The sequence below is a fragment of the Podarcis gaigeae genome (genome assembly GCF_964106915.1).
Source record: "Podarcis gaigeae genome assembly, chromosome: 6".
In the NCBI taxonomy this organism is placed as follows: domain Eukaryota; kingdom Metazoa; phylum Chordata; class Lepidosauria; order Squamata; family Lacertidae; genus Podarcis; species Podarcis gaigeae.
The window spans coordinates 33,841,764-33,861,738 of NC_139682.1; the positions used below are offsets into that span (position 1 = coordinate 33,841,764).

A 19,975-nucleotide genomic window follows, 5' to 3' on the forward strand; every position below is an offset into this window, starting at 1 on the left:
TGTACTCAAGATAGACAGATGCCAGAAACAACATGTACTTTTAGTTGAGATTCCTGCATTTTATGGGGTTGGAGTAGATGACCCTTGGAGTCCCTTCCAGCTGTACAATTCTATGATTCTGTGATTCCTAGACTGAACACAACTAGTTCTAAACTTCTGTGCCAAGCTTAGAAAGTGATTGAAATGTTTTGAACTTGTGAATATTTCCTCCTCCTCCTCCTCCTCCTCCTCCTCCTCCTCCTCCTCCTCCTCCTCCTCCTTCTTCTGCATCTCACTTCCATTTCAAGTTCTCTCCAGCATTCTCTTTTGTTTGCTTCCTGTGAGTAGATTAGAACCTGCATATGTCTTAAGTATTTAAATAGGGCGATACATGTATTTCTAAAAGAAAATACCATATGCAATTAAATACCGTATGCAATTAAAAGTTGAACATATAGACAAATAAAGAGGGTTGTTTGAGGTCATTATTTATCATCTCATATTTGGAGGAATGTATCGACTAAAATATGTGGCTGCAGGTTATACAACAGGGTGAAGTCAGAACCTGCTTAATTAATCCTTCAGCAATGATAATTTACAATAAAATAGCTACCCTTGATTGCACACTCTAAAACTGGTGCACCATTTTAAAATTTGTGACAAAGGCCTAACCCAAAGTATTCATTGCAGAGTAAATGCTACTGAGATTTGGGTCTCTTCATCTGTTTGATGTACACAGTGAGTAAAATGTAAAGTAACATGTAATTCAAGCTTTCATTAGATTTTCCCTGTTACCTTTTTTCCAACACAGCAAGTGTATTTCAGAGTTGTAACATGAGGCAACAAAGAAAGAATTCATTTAGTAGAAAAAGCAACCCCCTCATATGGGTAGCAGACCTCTCTCATTTAAAAACAGGAAAGAATCTCCTTGAAGTAACCAAACAAAAGAGGGAATGCCTCTACTATGAAGGAGACATACTGTTTGTCAGGAAGTTAGGTTTTGGAGTTTTCTTCTTGATCACCACGATTCATTGTCACTATATGGTGCATGCTGGGTTGAGTGAGTTTGTACATACCTCTCAACTAATGTGAGTCTTTGAAATGAAAATTAGTGTCAAAGCAATGATATTTTTCCAATGAACTTTCCCCCCCCCAAAAAATCTTACAAAGTGTGTGTGTGTGTGTGCACGCGCACGCATGTGCATGCCCAAGGAGCATGGGGTTGAGGATGAAAGTTGGGGTGCAAAAGGGGTTGCAGAATAGGAGGTGGTTGTGACTTCATAATTGGCCAGAAGGTAAAAAGGGTGCTTAGTAGTCACGTTGTTTAAGAGGAAGAAAGTGGGCATTATAAAACTTGCCGTGCCTGAGCCTACAGCTACTCAACTCATTGCCTCCAGTAAGAGAAAGCTAGCAACAAGGAAGGAAAAGCCTTCTATGTGGAAAGGGGTGGTTTGTGTGCAAGAGAATACTTTAAAAGGAAAAAATAGACCTCTTTAGACAATTTCAATAATAGGTAGTTCCTGTCTGTAGCCTGCAGGCTTTTATAACCATGTGATTAAATATTTTAATTTAATTTAACTCATTGCCTGCAAGTTTTATAATTGTATAATTAAAAAAGTTTTATATGGTCATAGAAGGAGCCTGGTTAGAAACAATACTGTACCCATGTTACCACAACTTCAGCTCCACCCTGATGATTCATGGGATTTGCCCTCACCTTTTTGAACTGAGTGGCTTTGTCCATGTGCGATAATAGTTCAGTGACTCCTTCGCCTCAGTACATATTCCAGGGTATCCAGCTGCTCAAGTCCTTGCTAACTAGTGTTGCCAGTTTCCACATGGAAGTAAACTCCCGTTTAAAATGCTCCATAATATATTGTGATGTATTTCATAATTTTGGATTTGTCCATTAGTATTTATTTTATTGTGGGCACATTCTCATGCAAAGGCAGGATGTAAATTTAAGAAATAAATGAGCACAAGGCATGTTATCAGATTTGACGTTCCTCACCACAGTTGCAAGTTATCCAGGCAGTTTAAAAATGGGATATAGTTAGAAGTATTATTTTTAGCCCTGCACAGATATGGGTGAATACAGAAACATAATGATTTAATGCACAGGTGGGGAACCTGTGGCTCCATATTCTGATGGACTACAACTCCCATTATACCTCTCTCTTGGCCATGCTAGCTGGGGCTGGTGGAAGCTGGAGTTCAGCAACATGTCTAAGAACATGCATGCTTGTCTGAATAAGACCTTGTAGAGCAGTCTGAAGCTCCTTCATCCCTGGATCTGATTTGATCACTCTTCCCATGTTTTCTCTAGATGACCTATCGCTCCTTTGGGATGCTGTAGTATAATGTTGCAGCTTTTGCTTACTCAGTTTGACCTTAAGTGACCTCCTTATATTCAGAGCTCAGGCCGCACACATTTTGATGACCCTCACTTTCAGGCCAGCCCACATGGTTCTTGACCTAAACTGAGTTTTGACCATGTGTCCTGCAGTGCCTTGTCTGTACTGGGGTCAGAATGGCTGATAAACCTCTCAATTCAACCTACTGCTCAGGCGATCATAAAATCCATGCGTTTTCCACTAGTATATTATGGCACCGAGTGATTTATTTTAAATATTGGAGGAGATACTTACACAGGGCAGATCGCAACAATTCTTGCAGTCACAGAGAGAACAACTCTCATTACAAGAGATACAGACTTAATCTGGCCTGAGGATACATTGGTATAGTTGAATCATGTCTTTTTAATTCACTTTTTTAAAAAAATCAAGGTATTTTTGAACTTTTACCAAAGCTTAAATGCTCCCAGCAATGCAAAATACTAGTTATCTAGACTGAATCATCTTCCGAACTAGTTTTGCTAGCAGATTGTTTGTGTTTGTTTTCATGCCTTTCATATACTTACTCCATGTGCTTGTGACCATACAGCTATCTGGAATCCAGAATAGAAGAATTGTTTCTCTCCCTTTTTCCTTTACTTCTGTGTGGTTGCCAAAACTACCTGGCTTCATGCCCAGCTCCTTAGATGTACCCTATCCCTCCAGTACTGCAGGTGCATTTCTCGTCTTGCCTGAAGAATTGTACACAAGCCCTCTGCTCTTAGTGTAAGGAGGCATTTTCTGCTGGTCTGGAATGTGGCCATTAACTCATTCCCTTTCACTGTTTTGATAGGCCCCCTGGCATGCTGGGCCTTAACAGTGCTAATTTTAGAACTGTTTGTTCTGCGGAGGTCATTTTTGTCTTGAGTATCGAATTTGGATTGCACTATCTCTTCTGTCAGAGTCGCTCAGCAGTGGCTGTGTCACCCTGTTAGCACTTGGGATTGTCAAAGACAACTGCTTGGCCCTGTGGCAGACCATTAACAGAATCGTAGTGCCCTAGAGGTGATGGGGTGCCAAATACAGTTGCTGGTCATTAGAAATGTGTATACTCTTTTTATCTATCTAGCACTCTCTCTCTGTCTCTCTCTCTCTCTATGTGTTCATGTGTGTGTTGTGTGACCATAAAATTTAGCAACATTATTAATGGGTATTGGGACGCAGGTGGCGCTGTGGGTTAAAGCCTCAGCGCCTAGGACTTGCCGATTGAAAGGTCGGCGGTTCGAATCCCTGCGGCGGGGTGCGCTCCCACTGCTCGGTCCCAGCGCCTGCCAACCTAGCAGTTCGAAAGCACCTCCGGGTGCAAGTAGATAAATAGGGACCGCTTACCAGTGGGAAGGTAAACGGCGTTTCCGTGTGCAGCTCTGGCTCGCCAGATGCAGCTTTGTCACGCTGGCCACGTGACCCGGAAGTGTCTCCGGACAGCGCTGGCCCCTGGCCTCTTAAGTGAGATGGGCGCACAACCCCAGAGTCTGTCAAGACTGGCCCGTACGGGCAGGGGTACCTTTACCTTTTACTATTAATGGGTATTGGAAGCCTGTCTTTGTTCCTTAGCGGCACTGTTTCAAAGCGCCGGGTTTTCCAGAATCAACTTTCTCCTTTTTTACTGCTCACTTTTATGAGATTCCCCTTAAGGCTGATTCTCTTTACTGTACCATCATTTTCTCACCAGATGAACTTGGCTTCCAATGCCACAAAGCCCCAGCAATGCTTGGAGCCTGATTTTCAATATGATTCTCAGAAACAGAGCATACTGTCTGCCAATCAGGTCACCCGCTATTCTTGCTATAGAGTCTGTCTGGGCTGGGTGCTGGAAATGTAGAGGCGGAATGCTTAATATCTTAATTATCCACACCCAGCAATCTGTAAAGCAGAAAAATGCACCCGCCCTTGTTGCTGTGCTTTGTTGTTCTAAATAAATAACACATTCTTGTAGAAACATTTTACAGCAGTGGCACTGGGACCACCTTGGTAAAAGAGCAGCGTGCTGCATAGCTCAGCACATATATAGCTATGTGCATCTTCAGCTGTACAGCTAAGCACAAGAGGGACTACAGAATATATGACCATAAATTTAAATTCATTGTTGCCCTATAAACCTTAGAAGGAAGGAATGTGGTTTTATCTCATCTCAGAGCAAAGATAAAGTAGATATTAAGACAGAGTCACGTGATGCTGTTTACTAGATGAACAGAGATACAACTGCCAACTAAGGCTGCAATCCTTATCTCACTTACCTGGGAGCAAGCCCTGTTGAAATCAGTAAGACTTACTTCTGAGTAAGCATGGTTAGGATTGTGCTGTAAGTGACTCATTCACGCCTTTGACGTTTACCCCTATAATTTATGCACCCTGTCCAAATGCTTTGATTTTGGCCTATATATTTGCAACAGTCCAGCTACTATGCATAGAAGAGATATTTCCGGAGAGGTGACCTTGCTAGTCCATTGCAGCCAGCAAAAATTGCAAGAGTCAGTATTTTCACATTTAAACTTTAAACTATTGACCCAGTTTGCATGTTACACTAAGGCAAGCCATGGTCTAGAGCAAACAGTGAGGGGAGATCCCAGAAATGAGATCACAGCCACTTTGTTTCTCCCTGATCAGCTTGCTGCTGGGCTCGGCTGAGCTGGAGTTAGGCCATGGTCTGGCTTACCATGTTCAAATCCAGACTTTTGTACTCTCCAGACAAACCATAACTTATAGCTCACAGTTCAGTTTGCCCAGACTGAGCTAAATCATAAGCCCAGATCCAGATATATAGCATTCTAAGCCAAACAGTGGCTTAGCTCAGTGCTGAACTAAGTGTCCTCACGGTTTAAGTTTTACCTGGAGAGTAGTGATGTCCTAATAAAAATGGATTAAAAAAAGAAAATAGTGATGTCTGGGAATCTGAAATCCATCCGCAAACTCTTTTAATCCTATCATTTCTTATGTCTGTTCTTGCCACAGCCACCACCTTTATTGCTACATCAAGTGCCTTTTTCCTCTTGTATTTCATTCCTTCTAAAGTGATCCTGGGCAATCGCACCACCACATAGCCCATCATATTTAGCTGTATGCTGGTATTATTTCTAAGGGTATAATGTAGACCATTATGGTGACAGCAGTGTTTCTTGTACTGGTCACATTGGTTAGAATGGTCCATCTGTTGTTAACACATAGGAAGGGAAACGCATTGTACTTGTTTTTCATGGAGTGCTTATGTTCAGTGTGGTGTAGTGGTTAACAGTGGTAGGCACGTAATCTGGTGAACCGGGTTCGCGTCTCCGCTCCTCCACATTCAGCTGCTGGGTGACCTTGGGCTAGTCACACTTCTCTGAAGTCTCTCAGCCTCACTCACCTCACAGAGTGTTTGTTGTGGGGGAGGAAGGGAAAAGGAGATTGTTAGCCGCTTTGAGACTCCTTAGGGTAGTGATAAAGTGGGATATCAAATGCAAACTCTTCTTCTTCTTTTTTCAATTGTACATACCATACTTTTCTGTCTATAAGATGCCCCAGTGTATAAGACTACCCCTATTTTGGGGGACTCAAATTTAAAAGTTGTGGAGCTTTTTTGCAGAGGATTACCCAGGGTTGTGGAGCTTTTTAAGGGGGGATTGCCAAAAATCGCTCACCCGCACGTGTCAGTCAATCTGCTTCCCGTCTGTCCATCACCTCCCGTCTGTCCCAGGAGCTGAAAATTGCCTGCCCAACTGCTGGAGCATCAGCCACTCAACACCACCTATTGATGCATCAATCAGTAACACGCACAAGGGCTGCTGACAGCCGTGGCAGTAACCAATCAAATGTCCACCCTATGCACTACCCATGTATAAGACGACCCCCACTTTTTAGCATGATTTTAAAAGAAACAAACATAGTCTTATACACAGGAAAGTATGGTACATTTGTGGAATAATGTTGCCTAAACCAGAATTGCTATCTTGTCTGTACATACACATGGGCATACTTACATAATAGTACTCATCAATATTCTGTACACCCCTCCCCTCAGTTACTCTAACCACACACCATAAGCAATGGCAGAAATAATGTAGGACCTTCTACACCTGTGCAAGCACAGATCCTCAATTTATTTCAAAAAAAATGTGTGTATTTATCTCCGTATCCCTGATCTGTATACTTGGCTGAACCTTTATTGAGCACCAGAATCTCAGGGAGTTCATAATGTAGTCCTTTGGGTTCATTAAAGAGGAAGCAAGCAGCCTTTTTCCAACACTCATGCAAGAGAATTGTAAGCAGATGCTTTAACACACATTTCATTGTTAAATAGGCATTGTTCTCAAGTTTGTTACTATGGTGTTGGCTCCGGTCTGTTTATAATCTGACTCCATTTCATTGTGCTTGGTGATAAAATCTCTGAAGTCTATAGACTCTGGCAGGGCTTGTTGTCTCAACTCTCATTGAGGGAGCATTAATTGTGGAAACACTCAATACCATCTGTGTAATTTATACCTAAGGAAATGCACTTACTACTTCATAAGCCCAATGTATTTTGTGAATTTTTAAAATAAATAAGCAACTTCAGTAACATATAATTTAGCTCCATGCATTTTGTTTGCTGACATACATTCCAAAAACTCTGATCCTTCAGTGATGTGCTTTGTAATGTGTTTTACAGCACAATCCTACATGTTTAACCTGAAGTTACTTCCATTATGTTCAGTGGAACTTAATGATTAGTCAACAGTGCAATCCTCAGAAGTAAGTCCCGTTGAGTTCAATGGGAATACAAAAATGAAGAGTTGAGTAATATAAGTGCTCCAACCTTAAGATACTTGAGTCTACTCTTAAAAGTGTCTTCCTGGAGATTTTAAATACTGCAACCAGCATATTCAGCATGGGTGGGAGGAAATGGCACATCACTGAATTGAAAAAAATGAAAAGGCTCTCTTTCAACAGAGAAAACCGTATAAATACACATGCTGTGTGGCTATCTGTGTTAATTAGAAGCAAGGGAGAATTGCTGGTATAATATACAGTGTATAGAAGAAAAGGAGAAAGGAGATACAGATGCTGTTGGAAGATTCCCCTTCATTTGTTTCCAATAAATATTTGCCAGATTCCCATGGGTGATGCTTATGCAAACCAGGGGCTGTATCATTAATTACATTTGCGATTTCAGGAGTGTCCTTATATAAACTCAAGACCTTAGCTTTCATTTTGTGCTGAGAACTGTGCAACCCCAACAGTGTGGCTGCAATTACAACTCAGGTTTTAATATAGTTTCCTAGTCTTTTATGTTTCAAATTATGAGCAATGACAAAGCAATGAAATCACCTTTTTAACAGAGCTGCAAAATGAAAGGAGTAAGACCTCAAAAGGGAAACAGAGTATGCAGCTCACAAGGGAAATGTGGATAAGTGTGAAAACATTCCAGCCAGGCACAGTGAGAATTATGAGTTGTTAATAGTTGGAGCACATTTTGGCTCTTTCAGGTTATTAACGGGAACATTTTAGAACTCATGTTTGCATAGGAAATAGCAGTTTATCAGCATTCATATCACATAATCAGAACCCCGCAAAAAGTCAACTGTGCTACATTTTGAATGCATATGCATGAATCTAAATGCAGATATCTATGATTTTTCAGCTAGAAGCAAAAAGGAGAGGGAAGAAAGTGGGACAGATTCTTTCACTCGAAAGGTCAGCCATCAGAGCAATGCTGAATTTTCATTCTTTAACATTTACAAGGAGTAAAAAAGTATTCTCCAAAGCTTTGCTTTCAACTTTTTCATGTGGTTTTTCATGTCTGTTCAAAACCATTGCTCTCATTCTGCTTCTGTTCTGGTGTCACCTTTAAAAAAAATTAACTGTGCTGGTTCTTTCTCCCCCAGTGCATGATTTTAGCTGGTCATGGTGAATATGATCACATATAGTGAGTATGAGCACATCATGTAGTCATGTATCTGCTAACACCAGTGAGTGCAAAAGAGAAGCTATTGTCATTGAATGTGCACATCCTACTTATAGCACTAATTGTCAGAATCCATTCTCAGATCTAGGGTGGCGCTGTGGGTTAAACCTCAGCACCTAGGACTTGCCGATCGCATGGTCAGCGGTTCAAATCCCCGCGGCGGGGAGAGCTCCCATCATTCGGTCCCAGCTCCTGCCCACCTAGCAGTTCGAAAGCACCCTTAAGTGCAAGTAGATAAATAGGTACCGCTTTATAGCGGGAAGGTAAACGGTGTTTCTGTGTGCTGCTCTGGGGCCGGTTCACCGGAGCAGCTTCGTCACGCTGGCCACATGACCCAGAAGTGTCTGCGGACAGCACTGGCTCCCGGCCTCTACAGTGAGATGAGCGCACAACCCTAGAGTCTGTCAAGACTGGCCCGTACGGGCAGGGGTACCTTTACCTTTACTATTCTCAGCTCTACATATCAGTGTTCATTCAACTGCATTCCATAGCCAATGTTCTGTTTGATAGATTCATTGCCACACCACAAGCTTGGCAAAACAGAGAGCATCATTGCAGTTGCTAAGGCAATAGAGATGCCCCTGTAAATACATTTTGTTTCCCTTTCAAATGCCCCCAGTATCTCTCTGAAAATAATAACACTTTTGAAAGGGTATACAAGACTTGGTCCCTTTGTTCAGCTCATCTCTCCTATACACAACTTCAGTACAGTGGTTCCTCAGGTTAAGTACTTAATTCGTTCCAGAGGTCCATACTTAACCAGAAACTGTTCTTAACCTGAAGCACCACTTTAGCTAATGGGGCCTCCCACTGCCGCTGGAGCACGATTTCTGTTCTCATCCTGAAGCAAAGTTCTTAACCCCAGGCACTATTTCTGGGTTAGCGGAGTCTAACCTGAAGCGTATGTAACCTGAAGTGTATGTAACCCAAGGTACCACTGTATATTTGGAGCCTAAATCTAGTCTCCTACCAACAATCTGAAAGCAACATTAGAAAAGTTATTATTAGGTTATCTAATTCAAACTGATCATAAAGATGATAACAGTATGTTTTGTGTAACATTATATTTTACTGAGTGGGAGATGTTACATAGTAGTAAACACATAATTTGAGATATAGTTTTTCATTTCCACTATATATTTTCTACAGCATCAATAGGCATATCTACCTTGGAAAATTGAAGATCGACAAAGGGAAATATCTAGGGATGGACAAACAAACCCATTTCAATTCTACGTCAGTTTCATTGGTGCTCAATCATAGGTCTGTTCTGGCCTGCTGTTTTGCAGATATTTTGAAAGAGTATATTAATTTATATTTAAATTATAAACATTGTATACACATTCTTCTCTTAAGATGCATGTTCGTGTACTCTTTACAAAAAAAATGCACAAGTTTGTGCATTTTTCATACTGAATGCATCACAAAATCTGGAAAAAAATAATAATTTCGCTTATAGTTGTTTTATAATGTGCTAGCAAGTTGAAGGCTTAAAAACTGGGCTGGTCCATTGCAAAAAGCAGACCAAACTTCTCCTTCACCTTTAGAAATAGCTAACCCAGGAAGAGGCAGAAACCTGAACTGTGTTAACTTCAACAGTATTAAGCCTGAGATCATAACATGGAAGTCAAAAGCTAGATTTTTCAACATAGTTGAATTGGAGTTCTTTCAGCACTTGAATTCTGCTTGATATGACTGGCTTGGGGGTGCCAGCACACTCTTTATTAAGAAGTTACACTGATTTTTCTTTCCCCAAAATGGGTGACTAAGCTCTGGGCATTGGCTATAATTGAAACAAGAAAGTCAGTACAGAGAGGGAGGGCGTCTGCAGTTTCTGCTGGGAATTGTATGAATTCATGTTCCTTTGAGTCTTAAATATCTAAATTGCATGGGGTTAGTGGTGAGGGAGAGAGCGCCTGTTTTCCTTCATTCTATAGGTGTGGGAAAAAAAGAAATCTGCTCTTAATCTCAAGGATTCTCTTACTCAAATAAACGTAGTCTCTTGAGGCAGATGGGTTCTATGGAGCTCTTGTTAACCCCAGAGCCAATTCCCTGGGTGGAGAGCTGTCCTTTGTTCATGATGTCATGGTCAAATGGAACCAGAAACACGAAACACTAGAAGATTGTGAGCTTTTTTTGTTTTTGAAATGTAATTATATGTGTATCGAGGAAATTTAGGATAGCAGGTTTTCATCTCCCCCCTGACCTTTGCTACTGAGTTAATGAAAGGGTAGATGGATCCACTTTGAATATGAGCTTCAAACAACCCTTGATAGCCCAGTCTTTATTACAGCTAACCATGTTGTTGACATTTTGTCAGATACCAAAGGGTGGGTTGGGGTGTGTGTGTGTATGTGTATGTGTGTGTAAATAAATAAATAAATAAATATAAACATTTGTATGCTGTCTCTTCACAGCTTGAGGCAATATCACATTTGTATGCTGTCTCTTCAGGGCTTGAGGCAATATCTAGCAAATAAACCATCAACTGTAATAAAAAAGGAACATTTAAAATAACAGTGCGCTTTCTAGCAGCAGTACGATAGGACCAAAACACCCTTTCCACAGCTGTAGGACTCCTGGATGAGGTAGACTTTGTGTCCATTTGCAAAAGCCACCAGAAAAGTACAATTTTCTGTCTCATTCAGCAGGTTGTGCCATAACGCCAGAGCAATTGCAGTAAGAGTCCTGCTCCTCTTCACCAATTATTCTTTTTTCATGCACTACAGCCAATCAGAGCCATGACAGAGGTTATTTTGTTATATCCTTCAATAGCTATTTACATTTTATTGAATGATCTAAAAGCAAAACTGGGATTCTGAAAACCAAAAAGAAGAAAGAAAATGTACACTGGATGCCAGCAAAGCTCCGGCCTCAACCTATAAAAGTGAACAACTAAAAGGGGGGGGGGACATAGGGAGGTTAATAATGGAATTATAATAAAGGATCACCACTGCATAGGGACTGGCAAATACTTGTGAAGCACTTGGATGTAAAGAAATACTTGTATTATAAAGTGTAAACAGGCATTGCAAGGACAAATACAATTTATACAATAGTCAATTAGCACAGTGTTTATGGGGAAGTTGGAGGTGTTGCAATGAGCTACACAGGTAATTATAGTAAATAAAACACATTCCATTTTATGATAGAGTCAACCTATTATTCCACGTTGAACTCTGCACTGAATGATAAATTATTATGAATGCAGCAAGTAGCTAAACTAGAGGCAAAAGGCAACAATTCTTGGCTTACAAACTGGTGGGTTACCAATTTAGTGACTTGATATGGGGGCCCAGTTTTCTTCTTGAGCTGTGCATAGTTTAGCAAGCATGCCTAGAAATTGTGTTCTGGCATAGTAAAAACTTCTCTCTCAAAAGTGAAAATCAGTGTAGCAATTTCAATCCACTCACAAATTTTGCATCGTGTGTATGTCTGAGGGGGGAAGCAAGTAAGGGAAATCTAAGAGCCTACTACTGCGAGATACTAGACAAACTTACTTTCATTGGCATGGATATAAGAGAATTATCATTCTATTTACTTTATTTTTTGGCAGAATTTAACAGCATAGGACTATAATGTGTAATTACAGAAGCACTCAAGATACCACATCACTGAGGTCCACTGAGGCTGATTATCCTTAACAACTACCACCTAATGCTCAGAGAAATAGAGAATTCAAAGGATTTGACATAAATGTTATGTACTGGCATTCATCTTGGAGAAAAAAAACATACTGTGATCACGTGTACAGTGCAGCATAAAATATGGAATAGTATTCCATAAAGGCAGTTGGGTTTTATTTTTAGTGGTCTTCCAGTTTTGGTTTTCCCTGCCCTAATTTTTGTGATCCGTTTCTGGTTGTGTCCTCTGCATGAGCAAAGAAAGCAAACCTTTTGGAGGTGGAAGCATATAGCTGTTTGCTATTAAACTAAATGGATTTCAACTAGTTCAAATAGCAAGCAGGGGAAATCATTTATATCTGGATTGACAACTTGCAAAGAAAGATTTTGTTTTAGCGAATGATATTAATCCCTGAGAATTGGACTGACAATGGAAACACTGACAGATTTTATCCTTAGCATCGTTTGCTTGACACTGCTTCATTTACTGGATTTAGCCTTCATGGTGAATCCAGAAAATATAGACGACAAGAACATTGAAAAAAACTGCTGAAACTGGAACTTTTTTCTTGTGGTTATAACAAGCCGCCAGTTGAAATAGAGGCTCTGTTTTCTTAGGGTGGCAGTGCTTGGAAATCCAATGAAATTATTTTTGGCATAAACCCGTAATAGTAGCTCTGTGGTTATCATTGCTTAAAGTGGTGGACCTAGAGCAAAACCATTGTTTTAATAGGATAGTCCTACAAAGAATGTAATTTTGTACATTCTGTGTGGCATGAGCTTTTTCTGTTTTGTGGGAAGAGAACAGCAGCCAGCTTTTGTTCTGAAACAATTCTCATTGATGAAAATTGAATTCCAGAACATTGGGTACAACAACCTATCTATTTATCTACTTTATTTCAGAAATTTGTAAACTGCACCTTCATCCAAAAATGGATTTTAGGGCAGTATACGATCTATAGATATAATATGAAACATAAACAATACAATAAGATTTAGAGGAACACAACTATTTAAATAAATTTTGAAAACACTATAGCATAAAATGGCTAGTCAAATGAAAAACATGGCTTTCCCAGCATCTTCAGACTGAGGAAGACTCCCCTACAGCTTCTCCTCCTCCACAGCCACACAGGAGTATGCAGCTGAAACATTTGCTATGGTGTAATTTAAAGATTGCATACAGCACGCCCAAGGAGATAAAAATACTCAAAAGAAAATGTTAAGATGGCAGCCTGAAGATGACGCTGGTGGCCAGTTTCCATACCTGAGGCAGCAGGGCCCACTGGGAGTTGCACACAACCTTGATCAGCTTTGCATAGCCCCACACCTGATATAGGCTGGGAAAGCTTTTGGTAATCACTACCACTTCCAAATCATGGCAGAGCAAGATGTCTGTCTGTCTGTCTATTATACTATTTTATTAATTTTTACAATAAGAAACAAAGATCACATAACAACTCCCAAACATGGGATTTCCAAAATCCCTTGACTTCCCTCCACTCCCCCTTCTTGGTTCTTTTGTTTTACATTTGTTCATGCACTCCCATAATATCTTCAATTCATAATAATTCCCAATTTTATACCTTATCATATTGCAAGTGTTCTTCGAAATCCTGCTAACATATAATATTATACACAATGCTTTGAAAATATGCAATAAATATTTTTCATTTTTCAAATTATTGTCCTTTTATTTTCTTGAATTTCTATTTGATTAATCATTGCTGCATAGTCCATTAATTTATTTTACCGATCTTTATCTTCTTTAGTGGGGGGCTTCTTCTTTTTCATATTCTGGGGTGATTGTGGCCAAGCAACTGCTATCAGATACAGGAGGAGATTCTTTGCGAGAGCAAGATATTTAGGGCATTACATTAAGATCCAGCGCATTGAGTTTGGCTTGTTAGCAAGCAATGTGCCAATATAGTTCTGTCAGGACTGATGTAACATGGCTGTATCTAGGAAAACTAGTAAATGCTAGCAGCTGAATTCTGTACTAGTTGAAGCTTCCAAATCAATTTCAAGGGCAGTGCCACATATAACGCACCACAGTAGTCTAACCTGGACTTTACTAGATCATGGATCATTGAAGCCAGGCTCTCCCTATCCAGCAAAGGCTGCAGCTGGTTATACAACCAAAGTTGGTGAAAGGTGCTTTGGGCCACTGAAGTCACTTGAGTCACAAGCAACAGAGCACCTCAAGGCTGTGCACTTGCTCCTTCAAGGTGAATGCATGTCTCTGGAGACGATGGAGGAGTTCACCTTGGGGAGGGGGGTGAAGTCAAACTAATCCTATCCAAAATAAGAAATAAACAGACTTTAGAGACTCGAGAACCACCAACCCACATTGCCCCTGTCTTGTCGGTCTCAGTCTCTTCTTACTGCACAGGCAATTGTGACTGATACAGAACTAAGATTGGGTGCAGTATGCCAGCTGGTTCCAGTAAAGATCTTGCTGGCGGAGCAACTTTCTGGCCAACACCCAGTTAGATATAAGGGACTACTCACATCCTCCTAAGCTTAGTTTCCCAAGGGAGGAGGAGGAAGAACATAGTAGTCAGAAGAATGTACAGGTTAGTGCTGTACTGAAACCTATCCTCTTGCCTACTTAAAAGTTTGCTTCGCCTGTGTGAAGGAGGCTTCCATTTTTCTGCTTCATTCACATGGCACTTTATAGATTTAGTGGGCAAAGAACTGGACCTACTTTTTAATTGCAAGGTAGCCATGGGTGGTTTGTGGTTTTTCTTCCAGTTAAAGGTTTCTCCAACATTCTGCTCCCCTGCCATTCCTGATCCGATCTGAAAAAGCCCCATGTGACAAGTTATCTCACAATTTCTTCCCCTGGGCGTTAATTGAAAGCAGGTCAGGAGTAGAAGCAACTTGTTGGATGAGGCGGAACCACTATGCCAGCTTCCTTGGAAGTAAGTTGGTTATTGCTTACTGAGAGGAGGAGGGGCAAGGCTATGAAGAGGTTGTCATGGTGCAAACACACTGGCAGGAGCACTGGGTTGGCTCCACAGGTGCATTTGCACCACTGCAATGTCCCCACCATCTCACTCCCATCTCTCTCCTGCCTGGTAAGCAGCAATGATCCACCTGCTAGGAAACTAGTTTAGTGGCTGCAGCTCCATGAAGCAACCCACTTCTGCTGGGGAGGTTGACTACTCAGCACATGAGATCAGCAAGCTCAGCACATTTGTTTTTAAGCAGATTCCTTCCTTTTACTCTTAAATTTTCAGCACCAGTTTCTTTAAAAATAAAATGACCTTACAAAACAAAACAAAAAAGCCCCAAACCAGTAAACAGTTGTCAGGCACATGGTATGAAGCCTTCTTGAACTTAAATGAAAGCCCAGCTGAAGTGTAAAGACATGGCTTATTCCTGTCTTCATTTGTTAATTGGGCTCTTTTGGTTCAGTACCTATATTTTCTTAGTGTGAGCTGAGTACCTCATACAGAGAAGTAAGACCTGACAACCCCCTGCAGTGTAGCTGTTGGCTGTTTTCAATAGGAAAAGCTAAGCAGCCTACTGTTAACATTTACCCTGAGCAACTTGCTTCAAGAATTTCCTGCTGTGTAGTTGGCTCCACAGATTCAGTAAGCCTCGTGAATGATGTGTCTGCCATTACGGTACTTGCCTTTTTTCACTACACTTAATACACTGCTGCTCCTTATTCTGGATATCATGCCTGTTCCAACCTTGCTATAAAAGAGTGATGCAGGCGACTTAAGTCACACATTTTGGGAAGTGACAGCTCTAACATTGTCAATCATCCTGGAAACGTTCCACTTTGCCATGATGAGGAGTCGCCTAGACTCTGGCCAGCAGGAAGAAGCCTGAGGCATCCCCTCAAACTTGAAGCTGCAGGGCATTTTTTAGGATGGGGAAATGCCCTACCAGAACTCAAAATTCCCCATCAATAAAGTGCCCTTTTGCTTCACCTTAATAAACATGCCAGAGCAGCGATGTCACGCTGGCCATGTGACCCAGAAGTGTCTCCGGACAGCGCTGGCCCCTGGCCTCTTAAGTGAGATGGGCGCACAACCCCAGAGTCTGTCAAGACTGGCCCGTACGGGCAGGGGTACCTTTACCTTTAATAAACATGCAGCCCTAAATGCCAATGTAGATATTTTACTGAAACGCAAGAGCCAATCAGAGTGTAAGGAAGCACCTCTAAGCACTCTTACTGTATGTCAGAGACAGGAAAGCCTAGATTGGAGTCTGAGGTCCGGGTTCCGGCTGATCCGATAATTGAGCATTCATCCTGATTTGTTTGCAGTGTGCTTAGATGACATTGTATCATTCAAACATTATCCTACACTTTCCAGTCATTTTCCCCATGTACATTTCCCATGCAAGCGGTCCAATATTTGGGGGGAAGAAAGTTTGTTACATAAGACCTCTAAATAATTTTTTATTGCACAAACTGCGTTTGCCAGCATGTGGCTGAATCCCACCCAAAAATAGCAACACTCTGGAAGTGTCCCGCATTGTGAGATTAAGTTGGTAGTCAATCAGCATAAGAGACTTGGATGGGTTGTTGGTATTATGGTAAATGCTGAAAGAAATGCTAAAAGAAGCATACAAACGTGCAAGAGGCTGCTGAAAAATGTCTTAAATTGACATGCCTTTTTGCCAAGTGCTCATCAGCTGCTACTATTTCTACTAACACTTGAGAGAAAGCTATTTTGGAATTAGGTAGGCACCCACTAGCTGTACTTCTGGAAACAATTCCAGATGTGAATGTCTCTGCCTAGGTATTGTTTGTAAGCCTATATTTGGTTGTAGGGTATGAGAAGAAAGATAACTCAAAAACTGACCCACAATGCTGCATAAAAGAGACAACCAATGGAAAGGGAGATGGCTGTTATCAAGTCATAAGATCTGATGTGAAGTTTATTGGCAGAATTGAAATTATTACTTAAAGCTGTTTAAGAATGAGGGGGGATATTTGTTGCTTGTAAACTGTGGCAAGACTATAGAGAAAAGGGGGGAATCACTCAGAGAATAGGTGTGCTGGTCCCGGGGGAAAGGTACCGTGAGCGTAGTCAGAGTTCACGAGAAGAGAGGCGAGATCCGAGGCAGGGAGCCGGGCGGGGAACAGGAACGCTGGAAGGTCCGGAACAGGAGGCCGAGCAGGGAACAGGAACACTGGAAGGTCAGGAACAGGAGGCCGAGCAGGGAACAGGAACACCGGAAGGTCCGAAGCCAACAACGACGTTGCTCCTGCAACCTGGGACCGTGCTGACTGGCCTTTATCCTCTTCTAAGGCCAGGGGCGGTCCCGGCCCCCAGGAGCCCCGCCTCCTCTGGCCTTAAGGCGAGCACTCCTCCTGAGAGCAACCAGTTCCCTTCGCCTCTCTGCCCTAAGCCTCTGTAGTTCAGGAGAGGCCGAAGGGTTACTGGGCCCCGGAGGAGGCTCACCTGTAGCCACTGAGTCCTCAAGCACCTCTGGGGCCAGAAGGGTTTCACCTGGGGCCAGCTCCTGGTGCTCTGCCACAGGTGCAGGCTCTTCAGAATCTAGGCCTTGCCCCAGTTCAGCCGGCCCTGGAGGCGGGGACTCCTGTGCAGGCTGGGATTCCTCTGGTTCAGCCTCTGAATCGGAATCCCAGGCCATCACACCATCCCCCCTCCCAGGCCCCCCCCTCAACCGAGGGTCCGGACCCGGCTTGCCGGGGTACGTCGCATGGAACTCTCGGAGGCAGGCAGGCGCATGGACGTTGGCCGCTGGTTCCCAGGAACGGTCCTCCGGTCCGTACCCCTTCCAGTCAACGAGATACTGCAGCTTTCCCCTGCGGTATCGGGAGTCCAGGATGCGTTCCACCTTGTACTCAGGCTCACCCTGAACCAACACTGGCTGCGGTCGGGGACGGTTCGGGTGGAACTCATCGGGTGGGGCCACCGGACTCAGAAGGGACCTGTGGAAGACCGGGTGAACCTTCAGGGTTGCGGGCAACCGGAGACGGAATGCCACAGGAGAGACTTGGTCCACGATAGGGAACGGGCCGGTGAAACGGGCGTCCAACTTCCGCGAAGGTCGAGAGGGGTGGAGGTGGCGAGTGGAGAGCCAAACCAGGTCACCGACGTGAAGTTCCGGCCCCACCTGGCGGTGGCGGTCGGCCTGAGCCTTGTATGCCTCCTTGGCCTGGTGCAGTTGCTCCACCAAAAGCTGTTGCTGGGACTGGAGCTCTTGAAGCCACTCCGTCACCGCCGGGACCGCGGATGCCGGCAGCACATCTGGAAACAGCCGTGGATGATAACCGTAACTGGCCTGGAACGGGGTCTGCTGGGTGGACGCATTCACCGCGTTGTTGTAGGCGAACTCCGCCAATGCCAGGTGGTCGACCCAGTCATCCTGCTGGTAGCTGCAGTAACACCGGAGATACTGCTCCAGCACCGCGTTCGCCCGTTCCGTCTGGCCATCGGTCTGTGGGTGGTAGGCTGACGAGAGGCAGACCTCTGTCCCGAGGGTCTGGTGTAATGCTCGCCAGAACCGGGATGTGAACTGAACGCCCTGGTCGGACACCACGCGCTCAGGTAGGCCATGCAGGCGGAAGACATGCTGGAGGTACAGCTGAGCGGTTTCCTTGGCTGTGGGTACAGATGGGCAGGTACAGCCACGAGACGGGGGTAAGTCCACTACAAAGTCCATCGAAACCGTGTGCCAAGGGCGTGGTGGAACTGGCAATGGCTGAAGTAGGCCGGGGGGTCGCCCGGTAGGGCCCTTGGCACGCCGGCAGACATCACAACCAGCAACGTAGCGAGCCACGTCAGCCTTCAGGCGGGGCCACCAAAACTCACGACTTACCAGATGGGTGGTCCGATACCGTCCAAAGTGCCCCGCTGCTGGGGCATCATGGGCCATCCGGAGAACCTCCAGCCGCAGTGGCCCTGGCGGGATGTACAGGCGACCGTGGTGCAGCAGAAGGCCCTGATGCAGGACCAGCCCCAGATACTGAGGGCTGGACCTTTCAGCCAGCTCCCGGAGTCGTTCCTGGGCCCAAGCGTCGACCCGCTGCTGTTCCCGCACCCGAGCCTGCAATGGCTCCGCCTCCTGGGTGGCCAGGAATGCAGCTGGTGGTAGGATCGTGGTGGGTACTGCTTGCTGTACCGTGTCTGCGTTGTCTTCAGGTTTCCGGGACAGGGCATCCGCCTTCTGGTTCTGAGAGCTAGGGATGTAGCGGATCCGGAACTGGAACCAGGAAAAGAACAACGCCCACCGGATCTGCCTTTGGTTCAGCTTGCGGGTGGTCTGGAGGTACTCCAGGTTCCGGTGGTCGGTTCTCACCTCCACCGGATGTCGTGCCCCCTCAAGATGGTGGCGCCAGACCTCGAGGGCCACCTTGATGGCCAGTAGTTCCCGCTCCCACACAGTATAGTTACGCTCCGCTGGAAGGAGCTGGCGGGAATAGAAGGCACAGGGTAAGAGTGGCGCTTCAGGTCCATTCTGTTGAGACAAGATGGCACCGAGAGCCGTACTGGAGGCGTCGGTCTCCACCACAAAGGGTCAAGAGGGGTCAGGATGTTGTAAGATTGGCGCTCTCTGGAAACAGGCCTTCAACCCCTGAAATGCCTCCTCTGCCTCCTTGTCCCAGGAAAACGGCGTCTTTGGGCGCAGTAGCCGGGTCAACGGGGTGGTGCAATGAGCATAATCTGCAATGAAGGTCCGGTAGTAGTTGGCGAACCCCAGGAAACACTGTAGGTCCTTGCGGTTCCGAGGTGCCGCCCATTCTCGAACCGCTGCCACCTTCCCAGGGTCCATCTGCACCCCATCTGGAGAGAGCCGGTGACCAAGGAAGTCCACAGACCGCTGATGGAACTCGCACTTGCTGAGCTTTGCATACAAACGGTGCTCACGCAAGCGCTGCAGCACGGTCCGGACATGTCCCTCATGGCGAGCCAGGTCACGGGAGTAAACCAGAATGTCATCCAAGTACACCACCACGTACTTGTCTAACAAGTCCTGGAACACGTGGTTGATGTAGCGTTGGAACACAGCAGGCGCGTTGCACAAACCGAAAGGCATAACCAGGTATTCGAACTGCCCGTACCGGGTCC

General features: G+C 44.1%; 1 protein-coding gene and 1 long non-coding RNA gene across 6 annotated transcripts in view; one reads left to right on the top strand and one right to left on the bottom strand.

Annotated features, from left to right (window-relative positions):
- Positions 1–19,975, bottom strand: part of LOC310847881 — a 256,151-nt gene that overhangs the window by 39,131 nt on the left and 197,045 nt on the right. The window lies entirely within an intron of this gene.
- NGF (nerve growth factor) overlaps positions 1–19,975 on the top strand; it is a 58,141-nt gene that overhangs the window by 31,183 nt on the left and 6,983 nt on the right. The window contains exon 1 of one of the 5 annotated variants that reach the window (XM_083746063.1): positions 299–319. The exons of 3 other annotated variants lie outside the window; for them this stretch is intronic. The gene's annotated coding sequence lies outside the window, so the exon portion shown is untranslated. Of the gene's footprint in view, positions 1–298; positions 320–14,433; positions 14,492–19,975 lie in introns of those variants that run through there. One more of the 5 variants, XM_083746060.1, reaches the window with a different exon arrangement.